This window comes from Convolutriloba macropyga, chromosome 13 (assembly GCF_964194025.1).
Source record: "Convolutriloba macropyga chromosome 13, txConMacr16.3, whole genome shotgun sequence".
NCBI lineage: Eukaryota > Metazoa > Xenacoelomorpha > Acoela > Convolutidae > Convolutriloba > Convolutriloba macropyga.
Genome location: NC_134480.1, coordinates 23,509,547 through 23,534,926, shown reverse-complemented (window position 1 = coordinate 23,534,926; position 25,380 = coordinate 23,509,547). Strand labels below are relative to the sequence as shown.

Sequence of the window (25,380 nt, the reverse complement as noted above, 5' to 3'; positions counted from 1 at the left end):
ATAAACTTAGTAGTATATCAATTACGCATTTGTAGACAAAAGTCAACAAATGTAGCACCTTTCCAAGCGTATAATTGCCGAAAATCAAATACACCTTTAGGCAATATATATACATATGTACAATGCCAAATACAGAATCTGGCATATGATCAAATATTATATCACTTTTTAGACGCCAATACAGTCCCAGTCGCAGATTGGTTGGACAACAACAGGTGGGTTTCAACAAATAGAAGTGACATCATGACCAAGGAGGCCTTGACTCGGGCTCAAAAAGACGTATGCCGAAGACATAAATGTGAAAAAAATCTGCATCAATACATGTGAAACGACTTTTATGTGATTTAATATATCGGTTATCTTTCATCGTGGATAGTAATGCTCTATGATTAGCAATGACAGTGGAAGATTTTCCGAAAGGATATTGTTTGATGTATTCTACAGACCAGACTCTTCCCATTAATTCTATATCATTGAAACTATGTCTTTCCTCAACCCGTTCTTGGCAAAACCAGTCAATACAACCCATTCATCAAATGGGGCACAAACAAAAACCAATTTTTAACGTTCCAATGAAGAGGTGTTTGAAAAAAACTTTATACAAATTTTCACCAAAGGGTTCCTGCGCGTCCTCACAACCAAAGATGCGGTCCTCGGCAGAAAATAGGTCCACGACTGTATCTGAGAAAATGATGAGCTGCGGTGTAAGGGTGTTAAACCTCGCATGAATTCTTTCTGGCGGGACTTCCTCGTTGAGTCTGGGCGTGTATGCATTGACGAATGGCTGGCAATGCCAAAGTCAATACAAAATGCAAATTTTGAAACCCTTCATCTTTCCCACCCAGGAAGTTGCTTAATGATATCCCTTGGCCAGTACACCTGTTTGCCATGAATGCATCGCGAGATTTTGAATAAGAGGGCCAAATGCAAACCTTGCACGGATACAGGTAAGAACCTCAAACCATTAATCCCCGCATCAAAGTCGAAACCACTTGATTTTTTGAACCTTATGAACAAATAGATTTTAGCAGACAATTACAAATGAAAAGGATCCAGACATATTTTTCTAGCATGTAAAGACCGTTCCTCAAAACACACAAATGCAGGCTTACCTGACAGAACTAATGGCCTCAGTGGTGTAAAATTTTTGAAGGAGCACAATCAAATCCTTGGAGTACCATGAAAAATTTGTATCGATCAACCTCGATTTATAATAGGTAAGGAATAGAAATTGGGCAAACATAAAAAGATCAACATAATAACCGCACCTGCAAATGATCGCCGAGCTATTGGAGTAGTACAACGATTAATACAAACTACTAAACGTCACGTATGCTGCATGAAACTAGCAAGTAAATCCAACCCATTCACAATAAGCGAATCAGCAAGCTTAATAGTATATCAATTACGCATTTGTAGACAAAAGACAACAAACGTAGCACTTTTCCAAGCACATAATTGTGGAAAATAAAATACACGTCTAAGCAAAGTTTTTACAAATGTACAACGCCAAGCTCAACAAATGTGACATATGAACAAATATTATATCAATTTTTAGACGCCGATACAGTCCCAGTCGCAGATTAGTTGGACAACAACAGGTGGGTTCCGGCAGATAGAAGTGACATCGCGCCTAAAGAGGCTTTGACACGGGCTCAAAAAGACCTATGCCGACGACACAAAGGTGAAAAAAATCTGCATTAAAATTTATATTCATCCGAAACTCACCAACCCATTTCCCCGATTGGAGAGATCATTGGAGCTCAATTTAGCCCAAAGAGTGACCAAGCGATCAAAGAAAGATCATCAAAGTTTGTGGGATACCCTTATAACTGGAAGCAAATTACCACTCACCTCTCCCACAACTACAGGGATGCAAGCGCCCGGAGGTCCAGAAGTCAGAGTCAGCAACAATGAATTTGCCAAATTTGGAAAAAAAGCGGAGCGCAATACACCACTTTGTCAAAATGCACAACGTAGACCTCAACAATCTGAGAAGAATGACAAACAAAAAATGCCCAACACACTAAGGAGTTGAAAAAGAAGTTTAGAGGTGACACGGAATTTCGTCACACACTGACAATCTTTTGCGTATCTCGTCTGCCAACAGCAACAATTCGAACGCAATGAAAAACCAAAAATCATCAAATCCTCTACCACTTGTCACTTGTGGCAGATGTATGCCCACCTCAAATACTTCGGCAGCCTCATCAATTTCGACACCTTCAACGTCAACAGGAAAACGCACAAGAAAAGCTCCGACCTATTACGGACTCGAAAGTTCTGTTAGTTTAGTAAGCGAATCCGAGTCGATTCTCGTTATAAAGAGATAATGACCCGAATATTTGGTCAACGCAACCATAACTCAGAAGAAATATACACAACAACAGCCAGAAAAAACAATATTTGAATTTGCTGTAGTTAACCCTCCCGCTAAATCGACCACTAACCACTTCTCTCCCAGACTAGGACTAATCAGATTACAAACGGGAAATCAGCAAGTCCGTATTCGATGAGGAAAATCAAAAATAATGCAATTTTAAATTGAACAGCTATAAACTCCAATTTCATGAGAATCTCTAATTTTATTTCATTTGTGTTTTAATTAATTTTTCACTTCTTTTCCATACAATTCCAGTTTCATTTTCCTTCAGATCATTCAGTTACATATTGATTTATTTGTCACTCCTTTTTGACACATTTACAGTTATTTCCTCTTCATTTTTACAACAAACTCATTTTTGTGCGCTAAACTTCAACATTTTTTGTCATGTGCTTTTCTTTCAAAATGTTACGTTCTGAAATAATTATTATCAAATGCAGTAAACTATTAATTGTGACTAGCTATGATAACCAGCAAATACAAAATTGTTGATATGATAACCAGAAAATATTTTCAATAAATAAATGCTCATAATTTTCTTTTTTATAAATAACACTTAACACTTATGGATAACTCTAATTTTTTTCTCAATTATTTTGCTCCCACATTTGTTCAAGTGGCGGATTTGTAGTACTCTTGTCACATATGTGTCACAATAACTGACCTTGACTTGTTGAGGTAAGATATACTTATGACTGTAAATACTCCACTTGATGATGTTTTATCTCTGTCTCAAAAATATGTCAATTTGTTCAAGTCTCTCACCTTTACTTTTCATTTCGTTTTTCTCCTAATCTTGATCATGTTCAGTTGTTCCTTCAACTCTCTTTTTTGAGTCTAAAGTAATTCCAGGTGTTCTTTTGTCAGTAAAAATCAGTTTTCACTTCTAGTTGTCTAATATGAGGTTTCAAGCGTCACGTTTGAGATATACCTGCCGCTAATCCAATTCATCAAAAGTAAATAGTTTTAGAAGCATAAGTGCTAACTTAGTTTATGTGTTACAATAGACAATTACCTCAGTTTAAAGACATAAGGTTGCACCAAAGTAATGAAAGCTGTATAACTCTGATTTCTCAAGTTTTGCATACCCTTTTTCAGCACTTGTCATTGATCTTTTAGAGTATTCTGCTTTAAGTTTCTTTCAAATCGGTTCAATTTTCTTTCTTTCTTTGTAGAAACAGATGAATTCAGCTTAGAAGTGAATACTTTTTTGTTCTGGTACCAAATTGTCAGATGATTAAAAGGAACGTAAGAATTAGTCAACATAAGACGGCTGATCAGATTAAAATCTTCAACATGCTCCGGTCAATACTTTAGAAACATAAGAAAGCTTTTTTAACAATTGCTTGAATTACCTACGGCCTCTCATAGGATTAACGAAAGTACTAACTGAACTGTTTTTGTGGGGATAATCCCATCTGTTTCATTCTCATCTAAACTATTTTTAAATTTGTATTGTTTAAGTGGAACTAACTACCACTGTACATGCGAGGTTCAAGTTTAATTTCATATCTATTTTAGAATCAATTGAAGAATATCTGATAGCCGAGTCCACAACAATTTTCATTCGACAGGCTAGCACATTGAGTAGTTTTTGCTTGAAATAACATGTTCTAGTTAATAAACATGTTCTAATTGAACCCTAATAAAAACAGTTTGTGTGTCTGCAAAAATCAGGTACACTTATTGTGTGTTAAGTGTCAGCTATTCCTGTAATATACTCTTTCTCTCTCTTTCTCTCCTTTAATCAGCTGAACACTTGTCGCCTTTCTACTGGGAATTGTAACATAAATCTCATTGAAAATGTCTCGCGTTCTCTTGGAAGCAAAATCTCGGTCTCATAGAATTGGGTTAAAGATTTCCTGCACCGTATTACTTAGAAATGTATCATAAAGCACAATAAACATGACAGTTTTGTGTAGAATTTTATTTTTTAGCACTTTAGTGCATGGGTACTGGCCTCACATTTTGAGTTTGTAAATATTTTGAACTCAGGTTACAATTTTGGGCACAGGCAAAGAGTTCTTAAACAGTTAAACAGCAAGTTTTGTTTTCGTCATTTTTTGCTGAGAAAGTATTGCTAATATAGGTCCCTTACTCGTGCCTTTTATAGAACTTGATCTAGAAGACTGGATTTTTTTTGGTTTTTGTGATTTGTGAACAACAGCGAGCTTTTTGACCAAAATTGTTCATCGATCTTCCATAGTCGTTTTTGAGAACTCTTAACTTTGCTGTTTTGCTCCTGCATAATACGCTTGTAGTCGTTAAGGCTACTACAAATGTCAATGTCGTGGTCGTAATTCAAAATTTTATTTTCACAGAGTTAGAGAAGCGATTGCATTTCAAAACAAAGAGAAAGTTGTCATATCTTTAAAAATATCAGTCTTTTCTTGTAAATACCTACATTTCACGTATCCAACTTTTATCACTTTTATTAGGGAACAAATCTAAAGCCTTGTTGAGAGCTTACACAATTTCTCTTACTATACTAATTTCATTTCTTGTACCAACTGTATGCAGAGAACGTACACAACTTTTTCTACGAAAATTCGTCAACTTTCAGCAAATACAATGTAGCAACCATCCTGAGCTCCCTCATTAACTTTAGGTTTGTTGCCTGCTGAAGATTTTAATCCGATCAGCCGTTTTATGTTGACTAATTTTTACGTTCCCTTTAATCATCTGACAAATTGATACTAGAATAAAAAATGTACTCTTTTCGAAGCTCAATTCGTCTGTTTCTACCGAGAGAAAGAAAATTGAACTGATTTTAAAGAAACTTAAAGCAGAATACTTTAAAATATTCAGGAAAAGTGCTGAAAGAGCGTATGCAAAACTTGAGAAATCAGCGTTGTACAGTTTTTATTACTTTGGTACCAACCATTTTTTTCTATTTTTTTTTTACTTATTTCTATAAACTGATGTAATTGTCTATGGTAACACTTAAATTTTTATCTTGTTTTGGATTTTGACCATTTTAGTATTGCTCATCCTACAACTAAATTATCATAATCAATCAACCTGTTCTCATTTTTTGCCCTAAAAGGTACTAAACTAAGTTTTTTAGCATTTAAATTGAGTTTTCTCTACAAATCAACCCACAACCATCGGCCTACTGAAAAGGTTTGGCAGTTTATAAAACGCCGTTTGATATGTTAGCGCTTGTGTTGCTATTACTGTTTACCTTTGATGAATTGGATTTGCGGCACGTATCTGTATTCTAAAACGTGACGCTTGAAGCCTCAGATTAGTCAATTAGAAGTGGAAAACTGATGCAAATTTCTTTAGATTCAAAAGAGAGAGGTAAGGAACAACTGAATTCGATAAAGAATAAGAGAAGAATGAAATGAAAAGTAAAGGTGGGACAATTGAACAAATTAGCATCATTTTGAGACAAAGATAAATTATCATAAAGTGGAATATTTACAGTTATGAGTATATATTGCCTCAGCAAGTCAAGGTCAGTTAATTTGATACATATTTGATAAGAGTACTAACTATCCGCCACCTTGACAAATTTGGGAGCAACATATTTGGGTAAGAACTAGACATATCCATAAGTGTTAAGTGTCATTTTTAAAAACAAAAAATTAAGATATGTTTAATGAAATTATTTAATGGTTATCATATCCAAAATTTTTTATTTGCTGGTTGTCATAGCTGAATAAATTATCAACATCCAAGCACTAAAGTGCTGAAACAAAAACTACTACGAAAAATGGAGTCTTGTTTAATGCGTTCTTTGATACGTTTCCAAATATTACGGTGCAGGAAAACTTCAAATCAACATTTCTAGAAGACAGAGATTTTGCTTCCAAAAAAACGCAAAACATTTTTATTGAGATTTATGTTAATTTTCCCAGTAGCACGTCTCATGTCTTCTTCAACGTCAATGAGGCATCTGTTGAGGCGACAAGCGTTCAGCTGAATAAAAGAGTGAAAGAGAGCAAGAGAACGCTACAGGAATAGCTGACACTCAATACACCGTAGGTGTACCTGATTTTTGCAGACACACAAACTGTTTTTATTGAGGTTCACCTAGATGTTTTTTAATTAGATATGTTATTTCAAGCAAAAACTACTCAATGTGCTAGCCTGTTGAATGAAAACTGTTGTTGACTCGGCTATCAGATATTTTTCATTCGATTTTTAAATAGATAAAAAAATAAACTTGAACATCGCAGGTACACAGGTAGTTAGCTCCACTTAAACAAAACAGATTTAAAAGTGGTTCGGAAGAGTTTGCAACAGAATAAACTATCTCCCCACAAAAACAGTTCAGTTATTACTTTCGTTAATCTTATGAGAGGCCGTAGGTAATTAAAGCAATTATTAAAAATGCTTTTTCATGTTTCTAAAGTATTGACAGGAGATATGTTGAAGATTTTAATCCGATCAGCCGTCTTATGTTGATTAATTTTTGCGTTCCTTTTAATCATCTGACAATTTGACACTAGAACAAAAAAAATATTCATTTCAAAGCTCAATTCATCTGTTTCTACTAAGAGAGCAAGAAAAATGAACTGATTTCAATGAAACTTAAAGCAGAATACTTTAAAAGTTGATGACATGAGCTAAAAGAGCGAATGCAAAACTTGAGAAATCAGCGTTATACAATTTTTATTACTTTGGTGCCAACCATTTTTTTTCCATTTTGTTTACTTATGTCTCTGAGGTAAACTGAGGTAATTGTCTATGGTAACACTTAAATTTTTTTACCTGGTATTGGTTTTTTTACTATTTTACTATTGCTCGTCCTAAAATTAAAGTTTTAGAATCGTTAAGCCTGTTATCATTTTTTGCCTTAAAAGGTACAAAACTAAGTTTTTTTTGCATTTAAATTGGGTTTTTTTCTGCAAATCAACCCTCAACCATCGGCATACTGAAAAGGTTTGACAGTTTGTAATACTCCGTTTGATAGGTTAGCACTTGTGCTGCTATTACTGTTTACTTTTGATGAATCGGATTTGCGGCACGTATCCGTATTCTAAAACGTGACGCTTGAAGCCTCAGATTAGTCGATTAGAAGAGAAAACTGATGCAAGTACACGTCGAATTTCTTTAGACTCAAACAAGAGAGTTAAAGGAACAACTGAATTTGATTAGGAATAAGAGAAGAATGAAATGAAAAGTAAAGGTGGGAAACTTGTACAGATTTACATCCTTTTGAGACAAAGACAAATTATCGTCAAGTGGAATATTTACAGTTATGAGTATATATTGCCTCAGCAATTCAAGGTCAGTTAATTTGATACATATTTGATAAAAGTACTACATATCCGTCACCTTGACAAATTTGGGAGCAACATAATTGGGTAAAAACTAGACTTATCCCTTAGTGTTAAGTGTCATTTTTAAAAACAAAAAATGAAAATATGTTTAGTGGAAGTATTTGCTGGTTAAAATATCCAAAATTTTTTATATGCTGGTTGTTATAGCTGAATAAATTAACAATCATGCAGTAAAGTGCTAAATCATAAACTATTACAAAAAATGCAGTCTTGTTTAATGCGCTTTTTGATACGTTTGTGAATACTACGGTGCATGAAAACTTCAAATCAACAGTTCTATGTGACATAGATTTTGCTTCCAAAAAAACGCAAAAAATTTTCAATAACATTTATGTTAAATTTCCCAGTAGCACTTCTCATGTCTTCTTCAAGGTCAATGAGGCATCTGTTGAGTGGTAAAAGGCGACAAGCGTTCAGCTGAATAAAAGAGAGAAAGAGAGGAAGAGCACACTACAGGAGTAGCTGACACTCAATACACAGTAGGTGTACCTGATTTTTGCAGACACACAACTGTTTTTATTAAGGTTCCACTAGAACGTGTTTTTTAATTAGAACATGTTATATCAAGCAAAAACTTCTCAATGTGATAGCCTGTTGAATGAAAACTGTTGTTGACTCGGCTATCTGATATTTTTCAATTAATTTTTAATTTGACAAAAAATTAAACTTGAGCCTCGCATTTACAGTGGTAGTTAGTTCCACTTAAACAAAGCAGATTTAAAAATAGTTTAGAAGAGTTTGGAAGAGATTAAACTATATCCCCACAAACACAATTCAGTTATTTCTTTCGTTAATCCTATGAGAGGCCGTAGGTAATTTAAGCAAATTTTAAAAATGCATTTTCATGTTTCTAAAGTATTGACAGGAGATTTGTTGAAGATTTTAATACGATCAGCCGTCTTATTTTGACTAATTTTTGCGTTCCTTTTAATCATCTGAAAATTTGATACTAGAACACAAAAATATTCATTTCAAAGCTCAATTCATCTGTTTCTACTAAGAGAGAAAGAAAAATGAACTGATTTCAATGAAACTTAAAGCAGAATACTTTAAAAGTTGATGACAGGAGCTGAAAAACCGAACGCAAAACTTGAGAAGTCAGCGTTATACAGTTTTTATTACTTTGGTGCCAACCATTTTTTTTCCATTTTGTTTACTTATGTCTCTAAACTGAGGTAATTGTCTATGGTAACACTTAAATTTTTTTACTTGGTTTTGTTTTTTTTTATTTTACTATTGCTCTTCCTACAACTAAATTTTTAGAATTGTTAAGCCTGTTATCATTTTTTGCCTTAAAAGGTACAAAATTAAGTTTGTTTGCATTTAATTTGAGTTTTTTTCTGCAAATTAAACCACAACCATCGGCATACTGAAAAAGTTTGGCAGTTTGTAATACTCCGTTTGATAGGTTAGCACTTGTGCTGCTTTTACCTTTTACTTTTGATGAATTGGATTTGCGGCACGTATCCGTATTCGAAAACGTGACGCTTGAAGCCTCAGATTAGACAACTGAATTTGATTAGGAATAAGAGAAGAATGAAATGAAAAGTAAAGGTGGGACACTTGAACAAATTAACATCCTTTTGAGACAAAGACAAATTATCATCAAGTGGAATATTTACAGTTATGAGTATATATTGCCTCAGCAATTCAAGATCAGTTAATTTGATACATATTTGATAAAAGTACTACATATCCGTCACCTTGACAAATTTGGGAGCATTATAATTGGGTAAAAACTAGACTTATCCATAAGTGTTAAGTGTCATTTTTAAAAAGAAAAAATGAACATATGTTTAGTGGAAGTTTTTGCTGGTTATAATATCCAAAATTTTTCATTTGCTTGTAGTTATAGCTGAATAAATTAACATTCATGCAGTAAAGTGCTAAAACACAAACTACTACAAATATGCAGTCTTGTTTAATGCGCTTTTTGATGCGTTTCTAAATACTACGGTGCAAGAAAACTTCAAATCAACAGTTCTATGAGACAGAGATTTTGCTTCCAAAAAAACGCAAAAAATTTTCAATGAGATTTATGTTAAATTTCCCAGTAGCACTTCTCAAGTCTTCTTCAACGTCAATGAGGCATCTGTTGAGTGTTATAAGGCGACAAGCGTTCAGCTGAATAAAAGAGAGAAAGAGAGGAAGAGAACACTACAGGAATAGCTGACACTCAATACACAGTAGGTGTACCTGATTTTTGCAGACACACAAACTGTTTTTATTAAGGTTCCACTAGAGCATGTTTTTTAATTAGAACATGTTATTTCAAGCAAAAATTTCTCAATGTGATAGCCTGTTGAATGAAAATTGTTGTGGACTCAGATATCAGATATTTTTCAATTAATTTTTAATTAGACAAAAAATAAACTTGAACCTCGCATGTACAGTGGTAGTTAGTTCTACTTAAACAAAGCAGATCTAAAAATAGTTTAGAAGAGTTTGGCACAGATAAAACTATATCCCCACAAACACAATTCAGTTAATTCTTTCGTTAATCCTATGAGAGGCCGTAGGCAATTTAAGCAATTGTTAAAAATGCTTTTTCATGTTTCTAAAGTATTGACAGGAGATATGTTGAAGATTTTAATCCGATCAGCCGTCTTATGTTGACTAATTTTTGCGTTTTTTTATATCATCTGACAATTTGATACTAGAACAAAGAAAATATACATTTCAAAGCTCAATTCATCTGTTTTTACTAAGAGAGAAAGAAAAATGAACTGATTTCAATGAAATTTAAAGAAAAATACTTTAAAACTGATGACAGGAGCTGAAAGAGCGAATGCAAAACTTGAGAAATCAGCGTTATACAGTTTTTATTACTTTGGTGCAAACCATTTTTTTCCATTTTGTTTACTTATGTCTCTAAACTGAGGTAATTGTCTATGGTAACACTTAAATTTTTTTACCTGGTTTTTTTTACTATTTTACTATTGCTCGTCCTACAATTAAAGTTTTAGAATTGTTAAGCCTATTATCATTTTTTGCCTTAAATGGTACTAAACTAAGTTTTTTTGCATTTAATTTGAGTTTTTTTCTGCAAATCAACCCACAACCATCGGCATACTGAAAAGGCTCTGCAGTTTGTAATACTCCGCTTGATAGGTTAGCACTTGTGCTGCTATTACTTTTTACTTTTGATGAATTGGATTTGCGGCACTTATCCGTATTCTAAAACGTGACGCTTGAAGCCTCAGATAAGTCGATTACAAGAGAAAACTGATGCAAGTACACGTCGAATTTCTTTAGACTCAAAAAAAGAGTTAAAGGAACAACTGAATTTGATTAGGAATAAGAGAAGAATGAATTGAAAAGTAAAGGTGGGACACTTGAACAAATTAACATCCTTTTGAGACAAAGACAAATTATCATCAAGTTGAATATTTACAGTTATGAGTATATATTGCCTCAGCAATTCAAGGTCAGTTAATTTGATACATATTTGATAAAAGTACTACATATCCGTCACCTTGACAAATTTGGGAGCATTATAATTGGGTAAAAACTAGACTTATCCATAAGTGTTAAGTGTCATTTTTAAAAAGAAAAAATGAACATATGTTTAGTGGAAGTTTTTGCTGGTTATAATATCCAAAATTTTTCATTTGCTTGTAGTTATAGCTGAATAAATTAACATTCATGCAGTAAAGTGCTAAAACACAAACTACTACAAATATGCAGTCTTGTTTAATGCGCTTTTTGATGCGTTTCTAAATACTACGGTGCAAGAAAATTTCAAATCAACAGTTCTATGAGACAGAGATTTTGCTTCCAAAAAAACGCAAAAAATTTTCAATGAGATTTATGTTAAATTTCCCAGTAGCACTTCTCAAGTCTTCTTCAACGTCAATGAGGCATCTGTTGAGTGTTATAAGGCGACAAGCGTTCAGCTGAATAAAAGAGAGAAAGAGAGGAAGAGAACACTACAGGAATAGCTGACACTCAATACACAGTAGGTATACCTGATTTTTGCAGACACACAAACTGTTTTTATTGAGGTTCCACTAGATGTTTTTTAATTAGTTATGTTATTTCAAGCAAAAACTTCTCAATGTGATAGCCTGTTGAATGAAAAATGTTGTGGACTCGGCTATCAGATATTTTTCAATTAATTTTTAATTAGACAAAAAATTAAACTTGAACCTCGCATGTACAGTGGTAGTTAGTTCCACTTAAACAAAGCAGATTTAAAAATAGTTTAGAAGAGTTTGGAAAAGATTAAACTATATCCCCACAAACACAATTCAGTTATTTCTTTCGTTAATCCTATGAGAGGCCGTAGGTAAATTAAGCAATTGTGAAAAATGCTTCTTCATGTTTCTAAAGTATTGACAGGAGATATGTTGAAGATTTTAATCCGATCAGCCGTCTTATGTTGACTAATTTTTGCGTTCCTTTTAATCATCTGACAATTTGATACTAGAAAAAAAAATATTCATTTCAAAGTTCAATTCATCTGTTTCTACTATGAGAGAAAGAAAAATGAACTGATTTCAATGAAACTTTAAGCAGAATACTTTAAAAGTTGATGACAGGAGCGGAAAGAGCGAACGCAAAACTTGAGAAATCAGCGTTATACAGTTTTTATTACTTTGGTGCCAACCATTTTTTCCATTTTGTTTACTTATGTCTCTAAACTGAGGTAATTGTCTATGGTAACACTTAAATTTTTATCTTGTTTTGGATTTTAACCATTTTAGTATTGCTCGTCCTACAACTAAATTATCATAATCAATAAACCTGTTATCATTTTTTGCCTTAAAAGGTACTAAACTAAGTTTTTTTGCATTCAAATTGAGTTTTTTCTACAAATCAACTCACAACCATTGGCATACTGAAAAACCTTTGCAGTTTGTAATACTCCGTTGGACAAGTTAGCACTTGTGCTTCTAAAACTGTTTACTTTTGATGAATTGGATTCGCGGCAGATATATCCAAAAGGTGACGCTTGAAACCTCAGATTAGTCGATTAGAAGTGAAAACTGATTTTTACTGATACAAGCAGTCGTGGAATTTCTTCAGACTCAAAAAAGGAGAGTTGAAGGAACAACTGAATTTAATTAAGACTAAGAGAAGAATGAAATGAAAAGTGAAGGTGGGAGACTTGAACCATTTAAAAGACAGAGATAAAGACTTGAACAAACAGAAAAAACAGAGATAAATTATCATCAAGTGGAATATTTACAATCATGTGTATATCTTGCCTCAAAAAGTCAAAGTCAGTTATTTTGATATATATTTGATAAGAGTACTAAATATCCGCCTCTTTAACAAATTTGGGAGAAACATAATTGGGTACAAATTAGACTTATCCATATGTTTTAAGTGTCATTTATAAAAAATAATATTATGAACATATCTATTTCTATTGAAAGTTTTTTCTGTGTTTCAACTCCAAAATTTTTTATTTGCTGGTTATCGTAGCTAACCATAATTAATAGTTTACTGCCTTTGATAGCAATTATTTCAGAACGTAGTATTTTGAAAGAAAAGCGCATGACAAAAAATAGCAGCGTAAATTTGCTGAGTTTTCACTAAATTTTAGCAATTGCTGAAGATTAGCACCCAAAAAAGAGTTTGTTGTAAAAGTGAACACAAATTAACTGTAAATGTGTCAAAAACGAGTGACAAATGAATCAACAAGTAACTGAATGATCTGAACGAAAATGAAATTGGAATTCTATGGAAACGAATTGAACAATTAATTAAAAGGCAAATGAAATGAATTTAGAGATTCTCATGAAATTGGAGTTTTCGGTTGTTCAGTTTAAAATTGCATTATATTTGATTTTTCTCATCAAATATGAACTTGCTGATCTCCCGTTTGTAATCTGATTAGTCCTAGTCTAGGAGACAAGTGGTTAGTGGTCAATTTAGCGGGAGGGCTAACAACAGGAAGCTCAAATTTTGTTTCTTCGGGCTGTTGTTGTTTAGATTTCTCCTGAATTACGGTTGCGTTGACCGAATATTTGGTTCATTGTCTCTTTGGAACAAGAATTGACTCGGCTTGCTGAACAAACAGAACTTCGAGTCCGTAATAGTTCGGAGCTTTTCTCTTGCGTTTTCCTGTTGACTTTGAAGGCGTTGAAATAGATGAGGCTGCCGAAGTAATTGGGGTGGCCATAAATCTGCCACGAGTGACAAGTGGTAGGCGATTTGATGGCTTTCGGGTTTTCATTGCGTTCGAAATGTAGCTGTTGGCAGACGAGATACGCAAAAAATCGTCATTGTGTCTGTGACGAAATTTTGTGTCACCATCCTTTTCAACTCCTTAATATGTTGGGCAATTTATTCTTCTGTTCTCTTCTCAGATTGATGAGGTCTACGTTGTGCATTTTTACAGAGTGGTGTATTGGGAATGAATTTTCCCATATAATGTACTGAACCTTAAAATGACTGTGATTGTTTAAGATTTTTAGGTGCTGAAAGGTTTAAAATGGCTCAAGTTTTGATTCTATGGGGAGATGACGGACTCACTAAATTTGTAGCCGAGCCTTTTGATTTCCGTCTTAGCAAATTGGCAATTAAGCAAATTAATTCTAAGGTTTTCCTCATCATATTTTTAGGTCACAATTAAGCTAACCTAAGATTTTCGTCTTTGGAACCTCGACTAACGATAATTATATCATCAAGGAAGCAATGTGTGTTTTTTAATCCAGCTAGGGTATAGTCCACTACTTTTTGAAATGCAACTGGTATGTCAGTAAGTACGCAAAAACCAGTGATGAAACGATATGTACCTGTACATTCTCCACTTAACATTACTCCACTGAAGTTTGCAAGGTCCAGACGTTTCCGGGTATAAACTTAATTGACTTTAACGTGTTTCAAATCCAGTGTAGTAAAATATGCTGTTTCGTTTGATGCATTTGGGTTAATATTTTGTTGAATAGTGTCTTATTGATTTTCAATATTAGGCATTTGATATTTGTTTTTTTGAAAAGATTTAAAGAGGATATTGTAGTCTAAAGCAAGTTTTACAATTTTATCCCGTTTAACAGTAATAACAATTGGAGATAAAAAGTTTTTATCGCTGGTTACTGAAAGCTTTTTTTAGGATAAAATTCTATTTTGAATGAAAGACACGTTACAAAACGAAAAATTCAACTTAGATACCTCAGGTTAGTTGATTAGAAGTGGAAAAAAGATTTTTACTGATGCAAGTACAGGTCGAATTAATTTAGACTCAAAAAAGACAGTTAAAGAAACAACTGAATTTGGTTAAGGTTAAGAGAAGAATGAAATGAAAAGTAAATCCGAGAGACTTGAACAAAATAACATATTTTTGAGACAGAGATAAAAAGTCATCAAGTGGAATATTTACAATCATTTGTATATCTTGCCTCAACAAGCCAAAGTCATTTATTTTGATATATATTTGGTAAGAGTACTAAAAATCCGCCACTTTATCAAATTTGGGAGCAACATAATTGGGTACAAATTTGACTTATCCATATGTGTTAAGTGTCAATTATAAAAATATAATTATGAACATATATTTAGTGAAAGTTTTTTCTGTTTATCAAATTCAAAGTTTTTTATTTGCTGGTTATCATAGCTATTCATAATTAATAGTGTACTGCCTTTGAAAGCAATTGTTTCCGAACGTAACATTTTGAAAGAAAAACACATGACATAAACTAGCAGCGTCTTTTTTGTGAGTTTCCTTTAAATTTTAGCAAATGTTGATGATTAGCTCAGGAAAATGAGTTTGCTGTAAAAATGAACATAAATTAACTGTAAATGTGTCTGTCGTACACAATCAATAATGTGTACTTGATCTTGGACAGCGAATCACGTCAGTAATTCTGTTTTGCTTACTTGTGCGGCGAGTGCACTTGACACAGTTCTATAATTGAATTCGCTTAGGGAATCGCTTGTCAATTACTTGTCTATTTTATTTAGCTAGTGAATACGACTGACACGAAAAAAATTAAATTGGGCAACTGTACTCGAGGTGCAAAACTAAGAGAATGAAACTGAGTACAAAGGGGGTCCTCAGAAGTTACAACAAGCATGAACAAAATTTTCCCGATGCGGGAATTAGGGTAACAGACAAACACTTGAAATAGCAAATGACCTAAACATGACTTTAACACATGCCCCTCAGGATCAATAAATTAAGTACATCATATAATAATTTTACTGCACCAAATAAATGATTATGTACAACATATCTCCCCTTTTTGATAAAAATTAAATTGAAAAATTAAAAGACGAAATTTTAATAAAATTATTGATAAAAAATTAATACTTATTCCCCGGTTAAATAGTTATCAACAATATATTTACTGGTTATCAAAGCTAGTCATAATTAATAAAATATCGAGTTTTAAAACCAGCAGAGTTTTGATTACAGATCTTCCTCAATAGGTATTCGCTCATCAGAAAAACTCTGATCTACTGGCCGAATGCGAGGGTCAGTTGGCGATACCTCTCTTATTATTGGCGAGTGGAACGGATTGGGAATGGGTTCCAGTCGAGTCGCAGTGTTGCACAATCGTCTGAACGACTGACGGTTGTACAGATGCTACATCACCTGCACGTTGCTTTCTGCGGGGTTGGAGAAAATTTGGTGGGAAGGAATTTGTCGACTCGCCAGTATGAATCTTCGTTGTCATACCCGTAATATTTCGGGCTCTTGCGCGTCCTTTTGGTTGCCCGTGACGGAACTTGCTGCAAAGCTTCGATTGGTGTTGCAGTAGAAGTTATTGTTAACTCCGATCGTTGGCCTGTTGGGGGTGGTGCAATCATTATCTCGGAAGTAATAATTTGTGGCTCAGGATTGAATTCTGGTTGAGAGGGCGTCTCTGGCGGTGCAAGACTTTCCGGTATTTTGGGCATACGAACGCGCATTGCACGAGCAATGTTTGATCTATTTGAAGAGACTCCGCTTCCCGTTTCACGTTTGCGATGCTTCTTTTTTGATCGCCTTTCTGAATGCGCGTTGACTCGTTAATATGGCTCAACATCTTAGCCTCTGTTGTTTACTTGTGCACACATGGCCCTCTACGATTCACATAGTCCATTAATTTGGTTTTTCCCTCATTGCGTGTGCCAAATTTTGCGATGTCACTGTTCCTGACTGTTACTTCCAGCTTTCCAGGCTCACGAATCACGGAAGTGTATTGGTCCGTCTTTAACCACAACAAATTCGGCATCTTCGATCGGCCACCCATTACGTTCTATCGGCGCTTGAATCATTCCAATAACAGGCATTGGTTCAATAGCAAATGTCTTAAGTTATTGGGCGGATGCTGTCGTCAGCCATCGTGCAAGAGTAATGTTGTTGACCACTTCCGCAGCGAGAGATTCATTCAAAATACTACACACACTGCCGGAGTCAATGAGAAGTCCTACTTGAGTATTTCCGATCTGTAAAGTTGTATTCTAGGGTTCGATTTGGATGGTGTCACTAGCAATGCTAGCCACCATATTATCATCTGAACTATCAAAGTCAGATTCGCATTGAGGGTTGTAACCAGCATTTTGAATGGCATTCACGGACTGGTCAGTTTTAGTTTCCTCAATTAAGTTAACGTGAGAACGAGTGGCCTTATTAGAGGAACACTTCGGCTAGCGGCATACTCGTGAGAATTGATTCTGTAAACCACAGTTATTGCACGTCTTGCCTTTTGCAATACATTCATCCTTATGATTTGCTGACCAAGTCAGGCCACAACTACCGCTTAATTGATTTGATTGACGAGTAGAGTTTGAAGTAGTTGGCCATTGATTTGGTGGACGAAAAGGTCGTTGTGGAATTATAGCGTTGACATGCGATGCGGTTTGTGTATTAGAAATCTTTAGTTGATTCCGTTGTCCGAGTTCCAGGTTTATGGCCAAGCGTAAGGCTTGGGGCGGTTCAAGAGTTTCTCTAAGTAACTCCCTCTGTATTTCCGGATCTTGCATATTTGCAATAAAAAGATCTCTGATCAGTGTATCCTCTTTATCTCCAAGGTCAAAACTCTCGGACATTTCCATCAACTTGCCAAAAAAGTGTTCAATAGATTCTCCCTTCGACTGTTTGGTAGTGAAAAGCATGTACCTATCAAAGGTAATGTTTCGCTGACGAATGAATGTAGATTCCATGATATTCCAAAGCTCTACCGTTCTCAATATGTCCATCTTGAGATGCGGGTTTCTGCTACATATGATCCGTCTTCCTTCAGTGCCCAAACTGAGGTATAGCTTTGATACTGTTTTTCGGTCTTCCTGTGTCCATTGCTTGTATCCACACATGATCCCGATCTCCATTTGTTTCTGGTATATATTTTCCCGTTTCATTTTCAGTTGCGCGTTTCTCGTTCCGATTGAGCTGTGGAACCTGTTATTGTGTTCTCGTAGATTGTTTCTAACGGTAGTTGAACAGTTTTGGGTTTTGGTTCAAGCAAAATGTCTAATGCAATGTTTTCTTTTGCAAGAAGAGCCAATTTTGCCTGCATCTGCTATTTCTCCTACTTCAATGGAGGATCTGCACTCGGTTTTTTCCAGAAAGGCTCAATGCCATGTGGGGTTCGCTTTTACGTTGCTGTCTGCGCCATGTCGTACACAATCAATAATGTAAACTTGATCTTGGACAGCGAATCACGTCAGTAATTCTGTTTTGCTTACTTGTGCGGCGAGTGCACTTGACACAGTTCTATAATTGAATTCGCTTAGGGAATCGCTTGTCAATTACTTGTCTATTTTAGTTAGCTAGTGAATACGACTGACACGAAAAAAATTAAATTGGGCAACTGTACTCGAGGTGCAAAACTAAGAGAATGAAACTGAGTACAAAGGGGGTCCTCAGAAGTTACAACAAGCATTAACAATAGTTTCCCGATGCTGGAATTAGGGTAACAGACAAACACATGGAATAATAAATGAACTAATCTTGACTTTAACACATGCCCCTCAGGATCAATAAATTAAGTACATCATATAATAATTCAAATGCACCAAATAAATGATTATGTAAAACAGTGTCAAAAACGAGTGGCAAATAAATCAACAAGTAACTGAATGATCTGAACAAAAATGAAATTGGAATTGTATGGAAAAGAAATGAATAATTAAATAAAAGGCAATTGAAACGAAATTAGAGATTCTCACTAAATTGGAGTTTATAGTTGTTCAATTTAAAATTGCATTATTTCTGATTTTCCTCGTCAAATACGGACTTGCTGATCTCCCGTTTGTAATCTGATTAGTCCTAGTGTGGGAGAAAAGTGGTTAGTTGTCAATTTAGCGGGAGGCTAAATAAAGGAAGTTCAAAATTTGTTCCCTCCGGCTGTCGTTGTGTAGATTTCTCCTGATTTATGGTTGCGTTGACCAGATACTCGGTTCATTGTCTCTTGGGAACGAGAATTGACTCGGATTCGCCTTATGAACAAACAGAACTTTCGAGTCCGTAAAAGATCGGAGCTTTTCTTGTGCGTTTTCCTGTTGACGTTGAAGGCTCATAAGTTGAGCTCCACTGATTTCTCTTATAAAGAAATGGGTTGGTGAGTTTCGGATGAATATAAATTTTGATGCAGATTTTTTTCACATTTGTGTCTTCGGCTTACGTCTTTTTGAGCCCGAATCAAGGCCTCTTTGGTCATGATGTCACTTATATCTGCCGAAATCCACCTGTTGTTGCCCAACTAATCTGAGACTGGGACTGTATCGGCGTCTAAAATGTGATATAATTGTTTATATATGACGTTTGTTGAATTTGGCGTTGCACATTTGTACATATATTGCTTAGAGGTGTATTTCACTTTCTGCAATTATATGTTTGGAGAGGTGCTACGTTTGTGGTTTTTTCTCAACAAGTGCGTAATCGATATACTATTAAAATTATTGATTCTTTTTTTGTGAATGTGTTGGGTTTACTTGCTAATTTGATGCAGCATACTCGACGTTTCGTAGTTTGTATCAATCTTTCTACTAATCCAATGGCTCGGCGGCCATTTTTAGAGGCGGATTTTTTGTTGATATTATTATGTGTGCCAAATTTCTATTTTATTAGCTATTAAATAATGGGCTTGATCTAAACGAAATTTTCGTGGTACTCCATGGATTCGAATGTGCTCTTTTAAAAATTTTACAACACTGGGAACATTAGTTCTGTCAAGTAAGCCTACAATTGGGTGTTTTGAGGATCGGTCTATAGATGTCAGAAAAAATAAGTCTGGATCTTTTTCATTTGTAATTGCCCGCTAATATATATTTGTTTTTCTTCATAAGGTTCAAAACAATTTTTACGTGATTTCCACTTTGATGCGGGAATTACTGGTTTGTGGTTTTTACCTATATACGTGCAGGCTTTGCATTTGGCCTTCTTATTCAGAATCTTGCCATGCATGCATGGTAAAGAGGCGTACTGGCCAAGTGATATCATTCCGCAACTTCCTGGGGAAAGATGAAGGGGCTGAAAAATTGCCTTTGTATTGGCTTTGGCATTGCCACCCGTCCGCCAATGCATACACACCCTGACTGAACGAGGAAGTCGCGCCAGTAAGAATGCATGCGAGGGTTAACACTCTTACACCGAAGCTCATCATTTTCTAAGATACAGTCGCAGACCTCTTTGAGGACCGCATCTTTGGTTGAGAGGACGGGCAGGAAACTTATGCTGAAAATTTGTGTAAGTTTTTCTTCAAACACCTCTTCATTGGAACTTCAAAAATTGGTTCTGATTTGTGCCCCATTTGATGAACGGTTTGTATTGACTGGTTTTGTCAAGAACGACGTGAGGAAAGATATAGTTTCAATGAATTATAAATACTAGGAGGAGTCTGGTCTGTACAAAACATCAAACATTATCCTTTCGGAAAACTTTTAACTGCCATCGCTAATCATAGAGCATTACTATCTACGATGAAAGATAACTGATATAATAATTCACATAATAGTAATCTCACACGTTGGGTGAACCAATTTTTACCTTTTGATTTTAACATCGAATAGATACCAGGTGCCAATATGGAACTAGTAGATTATTTTTTTTGCCAAACAAATGAAACAGTAAAAGTTACTACCAAATATCACAACAAAACTGCGGTTTCAACAATTACCAGCATTTGTGAGGCAATTGAAGCAATTTATATAAATTCCCCACCACCAAACTGTCAATCACAGCACATTAACGCGGTAAATAATACACATTCCACTCTTGCCGCTAATTCTCAGCAATTAAAAAATTCCAAATTTCTTGTTGCCTTAAATCCTCGTAGTAATCAGTTGCTTCTCACGCTCAATCCATATCCAATTAACATGCGCCACACTATGTCATCACCAAAGGGTCCATCACCTGGGTTTCCTTCATTTGAGTGGGTTATAGTGTTTGTTTTCAGTTGTGCTTGCTACCTGATTTTTGATTTGTTGGAAATGTGATTATATTTCTTTTTTCCTTTCAAATTTTGTGATCCATTTGAAGAGAGGGCGTAATGGACAACATCATTGTGATAGATTGGGAATTAATTTTCCCAAATAATGTGATGACCCTTAAAATGAGCGTAATTGTTTGAGTTTTTTAGGTGCTGGAAGGTTTAAATTGGTTCAAGTTTTGATTCTATGGGGAGATGACGAACTCACTAAATTTGTAGCCAAGCCTTTCAATTTTTGTCTCACCAAGCTGGTATTTAAACAAATTATTTCTAAGGTTTTCCTCGTCATGTTTTTTAGGGCATAAATAAGCTAATTTAGGATGTTCGTCTTTGAAACCTCGATTAACGATAATTATATCATCAAGGACGCAATGTCTGTTTTTTAATCAAGCAAGGGTATAGTCCATTACTTTTTGAAATGCAACTGGCATGTCAGTAAAACCGCAAAAACCAGTAAAGAAACGATATGTACCTGTATATTCTCCACTTATCACAAGAAATTTGCAAGGGCCAGATGTTTCCGGGTATAAATTTTATTGTCTTTAACGTGTTTCAAATCCAGTGTAGTGAAATATGCTGTTTCGTTTGCTGTTTCGTTAATTTTTTGTTGAATAGTGTGTCTATTTGATTTTCAATATAAGGCATTTGATATAATTTTTTTGAATAGATTTTAAGAGGATATTGGAGTCTAAAGAAAGTTTTACAATATTATCCCTTTTAACAGTAATAACAATCGGAGATAAAAAGTTTTTATCGCTAGTTGCTGAAAGTTTTTTTGGGATAAAATTCCATTTTGAATGAAAGACACGTTACAAATTGAAAAATTCAAATTTACAATTGAATAAAGCGAAGTAAGTTTAATAAAATTTGTGTATGGTTTTTAATAAAAAAACACGTCGATATACATCTGCTAATCAAATCAAAAAGATATATATACCGTGATCAAAATTTCTAAAAACAAGATTGTAGACATGTAAAAATTTGTTTTTAATTTCCTTTAATGAGGGGATTTGAGTGTTTTGCATTTTAACTTGAGAAAATTTGTGACAATATGGTATTGAAAAATGAAAAAGAACTAAACAAAGTACTTTTGGATATGAGGAAAAAAGGAAGAAAGCGGTTAATTTTTACGAAGATTTAGGGTCCACGGGAGCACAACTGGTAAGGTTGTATGTATTAGCTGAGGTACACAAAAAACCCATCTGAATCTGATTCCTGTTCTCTCTATCACGAGAAGTTGCTGCAATAACCTAAACAAATTTCTAACACCATTTTTCCGTATGATTGAAGGAGCAAACAAAAAACTAACACCAATGCCGCACGAGTGACTCTGGAGCAAATCAAACTTTCAAAGGATGAACAAATCCTATCATAAGATGTAAAAAAATTTATACATCAACGATCTCGTAAAAGAAGCAATTAAATTGCCTTGAGATCGCTTTATGCTAGGGAGGATCAACCAGACATACCTAGAACAACAAAGAAATGTCTGTTTGAATTAGCTTTCATATACGTCCATTTCAAATGCAATAACAAATGCGACTGTCAAAAAGACGGGTTGGCCATTTGTGCGTCCATGGAAGTGATTGATTTTGGCTAAACTTTGGATGAAATCATGGCAGCCACAATGGAACTTACATACACATATTGTAAAACCAACACACATTTGAGCACTTGTCGCAATTGGGAAAACCGTGTAACCTCACGTTACAGGGGTGTTGAGTGTGAAACTTGCAATAGATGGTGCCACTCAAAATGTCAGCGAAAAAGTAATACAGAATATTATGGCACGGAAAACCAGTTCTGGTCGTGCTCATTCTGCCGTGAAAATGATATGAATGACAATAATCATTCATCAAAACAAAATTTTTTCGAAGATACGTCAATGACATTGTGAGAACAGTTAGAGGTGACACCAAAAAATTGTTAGATAAAGTCAATAACCACCATCCAAATCGTCAATTTTTAATAGAAAAAACGGATGAAAAATACAGCTTGCCATTTGTGGACATTTTAATTAACGTACAACAAGAGGGTACATTTTTGCACAAGGTATCAAAAACCATCGTGGTATCAAAAACCATCTAAACTATCGTACCTATGCAACCCATAAACATAAAAAACAATAAGAAAAACAATACATCCCCTGTTCCAAGGCACTAGCAACTGGGAAGAACTCTATGAAGATTTAAAAAAGATTGTCAATTAAAAACTTTCTTATGAACGTTTTCGAATTCTGAGATCATCGTCAGGTTATAAAGAATATAAAATGCCAAGATAAAAAGCCAGAAAATAAAATGCAAATCAATAAAATCTATTCATTCAAGGAAACTAAAAACAAATTTTAACTCATCTACAGTCGTATTTACAAAATTTTACATCGCAATATATATATATATATATATATATATATATATATATATATATTTGTGTATATATATATATATATATATATATATATATATATATATTTATATATATATATGTATATATATATATATATATATATATATATATATATATATATATATATATATATGTTTTGGATTTGATGTAGCAGATGCCTATCGACATGTTTTTTAAATAAAGTCATTTTTAAATTACCTTAAAATTACTTCGTTTTGATCAGTTGTAAATTTAAAACTTTTGTTTGGGAACGTTTCTCTCTTTCAATTGGACTTTCATCTTCAAACTAAGTTTTCATTGTCAATTCTCGTGTTTGGTATTCGTCGCTCGTGTTGCTGGCTGGTTTCAATGTTCTTATATAAAGCGCCTGTAGTGTAATTAGCTTAGGTTGGTTGCCGCTCTGCTCTTATATCTGCCGCCATAAAGCTGTTTTATCACCGTTGCACACAATTGCGTATATTCCCATCGGTAAGTCCTTCTTGCCATGCTTTGCATTCTTTGTGACAAAATGTCGGCATGTCTGACCTACATAGATGGAATTGCATCCTAACAAGTGATTTCATAAACAACGTGGTATTTGAGATCCCTATCAGAACTGGACTTAAGGCTAGGTAAAAAGCCCTTAAGTTTCCGAGTGGTAAAAATTGTCTGTACAGGGTGAATTTTGTTCAGCTTTCTTACAATTTCGTTAGAAATTTTGCCCCTGTACTGTAAAACAAATTGTTGTTTCTAATTATTTTTCTGTTGTTTTACGGCTGCCAACGTTATATCCTTTTCTTTATTCTTTCATTCGCAGCTGGTTAATGGTATCCTTAAACAATTATCCCTACCCAAAGCCTAGGATGCTTGTTACTTTCCCAATTTTTTTTCAATTTTGGTCATGGCTTCAAGGAACGCTTCCCAATTGCTAGTGACGGGGACCAGGCGATGTATTGTTCCCTATATTATGCTTTTCTTTTGTTGAAGGGGTGCAGAGCTACAATAGTTCAGAATTGTTCCAGTATACGATGGTTCTTAACACATGCGCAAAAAATGTACCCTCCAGTTTTACGATATTTAACATGACCCACAAATGGCAAGCTGTATTTGTCATCCGTTTTTCTATTATAAATTGAAGATTTGGATGGCGGTTATTGACCTTGTCTAACAATTCTTTGGTGTCAGCTCTAACTGTTCTCAAAATATCGTCGACATATCTTAGAAAAACGTTTTGTTTCGGACGATTGGTTAATGTCAGTCAAATCATTTTTACGGCAGAATGATCACGACAGTAGCTGGTTTTCTATGGTACCATATTCTGTGTTACTGATTCGCTGACCTTTTCCGTGGAGCCATCTATTGCAAATTGCACTCTCAACACCCATGGAACGTGCTATTACTTGGTGTTCTCAATTGCGACAGGTGCTCAATTGTGTATTGGCGTTACATTTAGGTCTCTGTAATTTCAATTGTGGCCCACACGATTTCATCCAGAGGTTGGCCAAAATCACTGCCAAGGACGCACCATTGCCAGCCCGTTATTCTGACAATACCAACTTTTATTGCATTTGAAATGGACGTTCCAGGGGCATCGAATGAAGCGTTCCATGAAGCTTTGACCAAAAAAGAAAAAATTTGGGAACGTAATCAATATCGGTCTTTCCCATTATAGCCCCCCCCCCATGAAATTATACCCCCCCCCCATTATGGTATAATTACCATGATGGGGGGGGGGGCTATAGGTTATCTGACCACTAAGCTTAGGGTGCTTTAATGGGAAAGGCCCCACTATCCTAGGCATTGGTTTGGGAAAATTGTCAAGGATACAATTAACGAACAGTCGTGTATTCGTTGGGTAACTCTCTGTGAGCTTCAGGATATGTCCACCTACCCCAATTGTCCACCGACTTTTCATTGTAGGATTGATTTACCCAGATGACCTCGCATCTTAGGCGCT

General features: G+C 34.8%; 2 protein-coding genes across 2 annotated transcripts in view; one reads left to right on the top strand and one right to left on the bottom strand.

Annotated features, from left to right (window-relative positions):
- The window catches only part of LOC142352139 (putative carboxymethylenebutenolidase), a 273,385-nt gene that overhangs the window by 35,578 nt on the left and 212,427 nt on the right, over positions 1 to 25,380 (bottom strand). The gene's annotated exons all lie outside the window — the stretch shown is intronic.
- LOC142352140 (large ribosomal subunit protein uL22m-like) overlaps positions 1 to 25,380 on the top strand; it is a 350,565-nt gene that overhangs the window by 282,721 nt on the left and 42,464 nt on the right. The window lies entirely within an intron of this gene.